General features: G+C 44.6%; 1 non-coding gene across 1 annotated transcript; it reads right to left on the minus strand.

Moving 5' to 3' along the window:
- Positions 1–6,525: 6,525 nt before the first annotated feature.
- TRNAE-CUC (transfer RNA glutamic acid (anticodon CUC)) lies at positions 6,526–6,598 on the minus strand. The gene has a single exon. It is a non-coding gene; the product is annotated as a tRNA-Glu (tRNA).
- Positions 6,599–8,350: the final 1,752 nt, after the last annotated feature.

The following is an 8,350-nucleotide window of genomic DNA, read 5'->3' on the forward strand; positions in this document are numbered from 1 at the left end:
TTCCATCCATGATTCCTCTCTGTTGACAGTCACCTACTGACCTCGGGGTCACACCCTCGTTCCTTGTAGAGGCACGCGGCCACTCTATGCAACACCACTGCTGTCCTAATTCTCCGTGGTTTCGACGTCCACTTAGGTGATCCTTCCAACGCCCTGGCCTCTCAGTTCCATGGCCTCTCCTCCAATGAGCTTATGGTCCAGCCCACATCAGCTGTTCACTCCCACGACCATACCCTTGACTTTGTCGCGGCCGATAATGACAGCCCTGACGTCACCTCAGTGTTCACAACTCACTCTCCTGCCACCACTGTCTTCCCAGCCTTCTGCCTTTTCCCATCTCCAACTCCAACAATCCTTGGACCCCAACGGGACTTTATCCTATTGATCCCATCGTCTCTTTACTTCCTGCATTACCGCCTGCACAATCCCACTCTCTCCCAATGACAATCTCATAGCTTCTTCTCTCACCGCAAGCCTCTATCAACCCCTCCTCCTGTCAGCTGTCCCTCCCAGCTGGTAACCTATTCCCGATTCTCTGACAAAAGTAAAGCAATTAAAACAGAACTGCTACAAGCACCCACCATCACCCCAACACACCTGCATCAGCTCCCATGTGCTCTGTCTTCTCTCCTGTTGATGTGGATGAATTGACCTTATTCCTAAGGCCAAGGATCCCATCCAGCCCTCTCCTGCTCTGGGATATGACACCAGAAATTCTCCACTCTACCACCTCCTGCGTCATAAATGTGTTCCTCTTCACTGCATTGTATTTATCTTTACTGTATTATACTAAGAAGCATGCTATCATTTCTATCATCTTAAAAGCAATCCCCTGTTAACTCCACTTACCCCTTACCCCCTACATACTACCTCAGCTGTCTCCCTTCTTTTACAGAAGAAGCCTTTGAAAGTGATGCGTAGAGGTACGCTTCCTACTTGTCTCTGCCCATTCTCTGTATGAACCCATCGCAAAGAAATTCTCTCCCACAGCACTACTGACAAGTTTCTTATCAAGGTCGTCAATGACCTCCACATTGTTCATTTCAAATTTTATTTCTAGCAACTCTCGGTAGCATTTGAAACGGTTGAGCTCTCTCTCTCTCCCCTCCCCCCCTTAAAAATCTTACCTTACTTGGTTTCCAGGACATCATACTTACCTGGCTTTTTGCCTGCCTTTCTGGAGTCTCCTTCTCAGTCTCCTTTGCTGGTTCCTCCTCGTATCCCTGATCTCTAGATGCTGGAGTACCCAAGGGCTCACATTTTGGAGCTCGCTCTTCTATCTACATTTATTCCATCGGGCGTTCCAAAACTAAGGGGGCATTTATTGAGCACTCCGTTAGTGAGAGGGGACTCAACTAGGGTGTGGACGCCAGGAGGGAAGGGACAGTGCGGTCCCCTTGAGGTCAGCCCTCTGCGGTGCCTTGAACACGGTCGGCTTGTCCCCTGGGAGGTGTGATGAGAGCAAACAGAAGAGCTGCAAGTAAGTAGAACCACTCTTTCTAGATGCTTAAAGTGTTTTTAATGTTCCTATTTAGAATGTTATCTCCATGATGGCAGGTACTGTATCTTGTCCGCTGCATTCCCCGTTTCTACAGCAGGCCATTTGAAGGAGCTCAGTGCAAATGTATTGAATGAATAAGTACTCAGATGATTAAATGCTCAAAATCAAATGCTCAAAAAAGCTAAATCAGCAATTAGTCCTTTATTATCCATTTCCATAGAGGAGAACAGAATCACCAATAATAGAAAACTACAAATAACCTATAGCTACATGAGTCAGCATCATGGCTACAGTTTTTTTGTGTTTTTGCGGTACGCGGGCCTCTCACTGCTGTGGCCTCTCCCGTTGCGGAGCACAGGCTCCGGACGCGCAGGCTCAGCGGCCATGGCTCACGGGCCCAGCCGCTCCGCGGCACGTGGGATCTTCCCGGACCGGGGCACGAACCCGTGTCCCCTGCATTGGCAGGCGGATTCTCAACCGCTGCGCCACCAGGGAAGCCCATGGCTACGCTTTTGAAGAATGGTACAGTAACCATGGCGGAGCATCTGAGCTCCTCCGGGGTCTCCTTCACTGTTTCCATTTTCTGCAAATGCCAGGATAGTTCATCCCAGAATACTTCAACATGCATCTTCCAAGATTAAAAAGATTTTCTGCTGTAAAAGAACATTGTCACATCTAAAAGAATTAATGTTAATTTACTATCATATGATAAAACGGTCTATATTCGTATTTCCCTAATAATTCAAAAAATGCCTTTACTAGTTATTTTTTAAAAATCCAGTATCTAATTAAGGATCAACGGTTACATTTGGCCGTTATGTCTCTTTAGTGTCTTTCAACCTACAACAATCCCCTCAGATTTTTTTCTTGTATGGAAATATTTGGAAAAGTCCAGGACAGTTGTTTTGTAAAATATCCCACATTCTGGATTTGTCTGATGGTTTCTACATGATTTAACTTTTTTTTCTTTGTTAAGAGTACTGCATAGATAATGTCAAGTATCTCTTTATTGCATCACATCCGAAAGCACATAGTATTAAGTTTTCAGGCTCTTGGTGATACTAAGTTTGATACTAAGTAGATACTCAGGCTCTTTTAATAGTAATGAAATATCCTTCCCTTCCATTCCCTCTCTTCCTTCTCTTTTCAGGGAATCTACAGACATAAATCACTGACTATCTGGCAAATGAACGTTTATCTTTTTACCTTCCTGGCATCTGACCCATCCAGTTTTTCCTGTCCTGGGCCCAGCAGACACTCCCCAGACTCAGGGGGGAAATGGTTGCATCTCGTAAATACTCTCCTCACCCCTTGGGCTCTTTGCTACAGGTGTTACCCCAAAGCCCAGATGTTGCCTGAGTGCTGTAATTGGCATTACTGTCCTGGGTGGCCGTCATTGTCTTGGGCCTGGGGACCTCAGCACAAATTCTTTTCTTAATTAAAAAAAAACTTTTTTTTTTTACATTCTTTTGGCTGCACCGCGCAGCATGTGGGATCCCTAGCTCCCCTATCAGGGATCGAACCCGCGCCCCCTGCACTGGAAGCGTGGAGTCTCAACCACTGGACCGCTAGGGAAGTCCACGAATTCTTTTCTTAACCATATGCAAACGGTTGGCTTCCTAATAGCCCCTCAAAAGATACCTATGTCCCAACCCCTGGAACCTGTGAATGTGTACTCATATAGCAAAAAAAGGACTTTGCAGATGTAACTGAGGATTTTGAGATGGAGAGATTATCCTGAATGAAACAGATAGACCCTAAAATACAATTACAATGTCTTTACAAGATGGAAATTTTACAAGACAGAAGAGGAAGTGGCAAACTGACCTCAGAGGCAGAGATTGGAGTGATGGAGCAATAGGCCAAAGAATGAGGGCAGCCTCCAGACAGTGGAGGATGCAGGGGATAGATTCTCCCCCAGAGCCTCAAGGGGACCACGCTGACACCTTGATTTTGGCCCAGTGACACTGATTTCAGACTTCTGGTCTCCAGAACTTGAAGAGAATAAATTGTTGTGTTAAGCCACCAAGTTTGTGGTCATTTGTTACAGCAGCCCTAGGCAACTAATACAGCAAGTTAACCATTTGAGACTTAGGATTGAATGTAACTGAGACTTGGGAATTGAAATGTAAATTGAGAGTTGGGATTGAATGTTGATCTGTTACTTGCTAGCAGTGTGATTTGGGGCAAATTTCTTGATTTCACTCTCAGTTCTTGCTTTTGTGAGATGGCGATAGTGATAATAATAACCATCATTTAGGGTTAATAAAAATATTAAAAGACACAATATAAGTGTATTTGTAAAACACCTGGCGAAACACTTGGCCCATAGTACGCACTTGATACCTGAGAGCTTTTAGTATCCATTATTTAATTGAACAAATATATATTAAGGGCCTACTATGTGCAATACTGCTACCTTCAAGGAGCCTTCATTCCAGTGAGGGAGACACATGATAAACTAACAAACGATGAATATGGAACATGCTAGCTAGTAGTAAACGCTACAGAGAACAAACACGAGGCAAAGAGAGTTAACTGGTTCTAGTTTAGAACATTTGAGAAACACCTCATAGCCTGCTTGTTATAACACATGATAATATTAATAATAGCTACTGCCTTTGAACACTTTATTTCATGGCTTTCTCCTCACAATGCTTAAAGTAAGGATAAAATTTTTTCTGCTCATTAATAAGGAATGAGGCTCAGAAAGTTTAATTAAGTTCATCTTAAACAACCTCTAGGCCAGGAGTTGGACTCCAAGATCCAGACTTTTTTAGCTTCCCTAACCTGCCTCTATTAAAGTAGAAATTTGCCCCCTGACACAGAACATGGAGTAGCTATAATATCCCACATGGTTTCTGCACATGGCTGGTCTACACCACAAGAATCGTAAGTGCTCCAGGCTCACATCAAAGGGGAGGGATGAATTCATATGGAAATCTGACCATTGCCTGCTAGTCTTTGTCCCATATACTCTTTTAACCTGAACTTTTTTTAGGAAACTGTATTTTGCAACAAATAAACGCAAGTGTTTTCTTAAGTGCTTTACAAATATTAATCCTGATAAAATCCTTGTTCTATAGATGAGAAAATGAACACAGAGTGGTTAGGTATCTTGCCCAAGGTCACACAGCTAGTAAGTAGCTGAATGCTGGAAAGCGTCAGAACCAAGATTTGGATGCAGGTGGTCTAGCTCCAGAGTTCCTGCTCTTGCTGCATCTCTATTTCATTTTTATGGTTGTTCTTGCTAATATGTCCTTATTAGAGTTGGATGGTTATAAGCCTCTACTCCCGCAGTAGATTATGAGCTTCTTGACGGTAGGGGGTACCTCAGTCATACCTAGAATAACAAAGATTTGGAGCAGAATACAGTGCACTGCTTATTAATTACATTAGAAGAAACCTAGTTCACATATACTGTTTCATTTATAAACACGATATATAGATATTATAAGCAATACCCAAGAATGCTCAAGAAATGCCTGTTTGTTGGACAAGTAGAACTATTGTCCTGAAGATGTGTCTTTTAAGCTCTGGGTGTCTGCCATACTCACAGCTCTAGGCAATTCTACATGCTATTGGGTGACTCTGCTATTACGGCCTCATCTCCTGGACCGAACCCTCTGATCTACACCTCAGTTGCCTAAGAGGTGGGCAGGCCTGAAAGCTTACCCAATAGGGGTGCTCTATACTCAATGGCTCTCAAATCTTTGTACCTCAATCCACTTAACCGGCCAAAATAGTTTTCACCTCAACTTAGCTAACCACCCCATCTTTTGGTGGAAAAGTACTTTGGATGACAAAGATTTACAGAAGAACACAGTGAACCTACAAATTCAGTTTATATTAGAGTTTAAAACAATGCCCAATAAACTTTAAAATAACTGTATTGTACTCAGTTTGATATCATGTTGAAAATTAATAACACGTGTATAAGTAGCACATCAGCCACGAAGTGTCTTTGTCTTATTACAATTTGGAAAAATTAATACATACTTGTATATATTACAAGTATATATATACAACAAATATATACAAGGGGGCAAGGATTATTCCTATTTAAGCAGCGATGTATACAACTTGTCTTCTAGTCTAGTTATTGGAAAGGATAAATCAAAAGTATGCAAAGATAGGCTTCCCTGGTGGCGCAGTGGTTGAGAGTCCGCCTGCCGATGCAGGGGACACGGGTTCGTGGCCCGATCCGGGAAGATCCCACGTGCCGCGGAGCGGATGGGCCCGTGAGCCATGGCCGCTGAGCCTGCGCGTCCGGAGCCTGTGCTCCGCAACGGGAGAGGCCCGCGCACCACACACACACACACACACACACAAAAGTATGCAAAGATGTCTTGCTACACACTGTAGGGTTAACCAAACAACACACTATAAACTCAATTGATGAAGAAAACTAAGAGCATCACATAATTAAAAATCAATAGCAACTTTGACCTACCTTACCCTTGGCAATAGATGTGGACGTGAACATGTCTAAGGAGGTCATGCACGCAGGTGACCAAATGTCCTATTTTATGAAAGCTAGTTCCATTGCTGGGATGTCTTTGCTGGGAGGGCCAAAGGAAGGAGGTGGAAGGAGGTGAGATCAGGTTTCCTGGAGCTTACTCTGGTCCAGACATCTTGTCCTCTCCCAAGATAAATAATAACGTAAGGCTTCTAAACTCTCTTCAGGAGACTGGGCAAAACATGGGCTCCTTGGGGATCACATCCCCCAGTGGCACCCAAGACCCAGCCAGAGTTCTAAAGTTAGTTCATTCCACAAAAAGAGTTAAGAACTGTCAATCATAGTCACCTTGATGGTACCTAGTTCGCTGCCTATAACTTAAGGAAAATGAGGAGAAGAACTTTAAAAAAATATATTAAAATATATAGAAATTCAGATTTGACAGTGCCAAAAATCAATGTTCTTAGAAGTCTTTCTAACGCAAGGGCAGTTGTATATGAAAGTCATAGACATTTTTTTTTTTTTTTTTTTTTTTGTCCACACCATGTGGCTTGTGGGATTTTAGTTTCCCAACCAGGGATCGAACCTGGGCCCTCGGCAGTGAGAGTGCAGAGTCTTAACCACTGGACCACCAGGGAATTCCTGACATTTTTACTTTAAAATTCCTGACTCTGCAAAGGTTAGAGAAAAGGCAGCAAGCAGCAAAGACAGGATGCAAGTCACCACCAAGGAAAAGGTAGAAAATGAACAGCAAGCGGCAAACAACCCACCAGATGGTGAGTTTTCTTTGGCTTTTAGGATTCGTTTTCATCGGGTGTCACCTAGACCAAAATCCTGAAGGAAAGAGGCTGATGAGCTAGGTCTTGATCTCCACTCTTCACGCCTAACCCCTGCCTGTGACCTACTATCTCTGTCCTTCCAGCACCCCCAGCAGAGACATTTTATCTTAACCTCTTATGCTAGAATTGGCATCTTTTCTCCTCCAGATACTTGCCTTGGCCTAGAATTTTGGAGCCTGTTTAGAATCCGCAGTTGCAAACGAGCCCAGAGATCACCGACAGTGTTAAGCCGAGCGGGTTATGAGGGCATTTCTGAGGCACGTGAGTCTATTTCCTAAGAACATGACATGGACAAGCCTCTCCAAACGGTGAAAATTACAGGTGAAGCAACTTTCTGAAGCTGCTCTCGTGCCTGGCTTCACTCAGTCATCTTCCTGGAAGGAGACCATGTCTGCTGTTGACTCTCCATCCCCCAAGGACCCAGCCAGAGCCGCCGCTCCTTGTAAGGGCCTGAAAGGGCACCGAAACCACCCGCAGCAGGGAAACTGATCCAGGGCTGCTCCCAATTCAGGAGAGCCCCTTCCACACGCACTCTGGCCCTCAGAGCAGATGCCTCGTTGTAAAAAGGTAGGAAGAGGAACATAACAGCAAAGTTGATACGTTCCCCAGAGATGTGATGCAAGGAACGTGGGAGGCATTGCACCCCTTGGCTCGTGCTTAACCTTGGTTTTGAGAGAAGATATGCCTTGAAATGTGGCTGGCTTTGCCACTGAGGACACCCACGCCCAGGATTCGCCCACAGCGTGAGGGTGTCCTCCTGGCATTTCCCATGAATTTCGGCGCAGTAAGGTGCAGTATATTTTTTGTTTGTTTTTAACTGATCTCTTTCGCCTGGTGAAAGGTTGCTTGAATGAACTTCTCTGTTACTTACACAAATATAGGCAGTGCAGGCACATACTGTCCTCGAGAACAGATGAGCAAAAGCTGTCTCAGTGCTTGACATATGGGACCGGGTCCTGGAGGGGAGATGGGCCATGCACAAAAGGAGACCAGGGCCTTTTGGGAGGGGAGGGCCCAGGCACTCAAACTCTGTTTCTTAAGAGTCAACTTCAGGATCTCTGGCAAGAGGGCCCAGGAAAACCCCAATTAAGACCTGAGTTCTGGGAAGGATAAAAGAATGACCAGAATAAAGCTACTCCAATGGGCAAGAGAAATGGGATAGGCCAGCCCTGGGGTTGACGGGACCCTGGATGAGGAAGTGTGGGTTCCAGGGGGTCAGCTGCACCAAAGTGAATTCTTCTGATCCCTCCTGGGGCTGGCCTGCAGGAAGGGAGGGGGCCTATGCACGGCATGAAAGAGGTTTGTTTAAGAGAAATAAGACAGAGCACTTGTAGCCGCCTGAGGCTACAAGTCCTCCCATCTGAAGCCCAGCCCACCAGCCCTGGATGCAGACTGCCCATGACTTTATCAGCGTCAAAACTTTTGATTGGATATTGCTAAACTTCCTTCCTCAAAGTCTTCACCAACTTGTACTCTTACCAAAAATGTATCAGTCTTTTAAATTTTTGCCAGCCTGGAAAGGGTGAAGGGTTCTATTGTTTAATTTGCATA

The sequence above is a fragment of the Kogia breviceps genome, chromosome 10, assembly GCF_026419965.1.
Source record: "Kogia breviceps isolate mKogBre1 chromosome 10, mKogBre1 haplotype 1, whole genome shotgun sequence".
NCBI lineage: Eukaryota > Metazoa > Chordata > Mammalia > Artiodactyla > Physeteridae > Kogia > Kogia breviceps.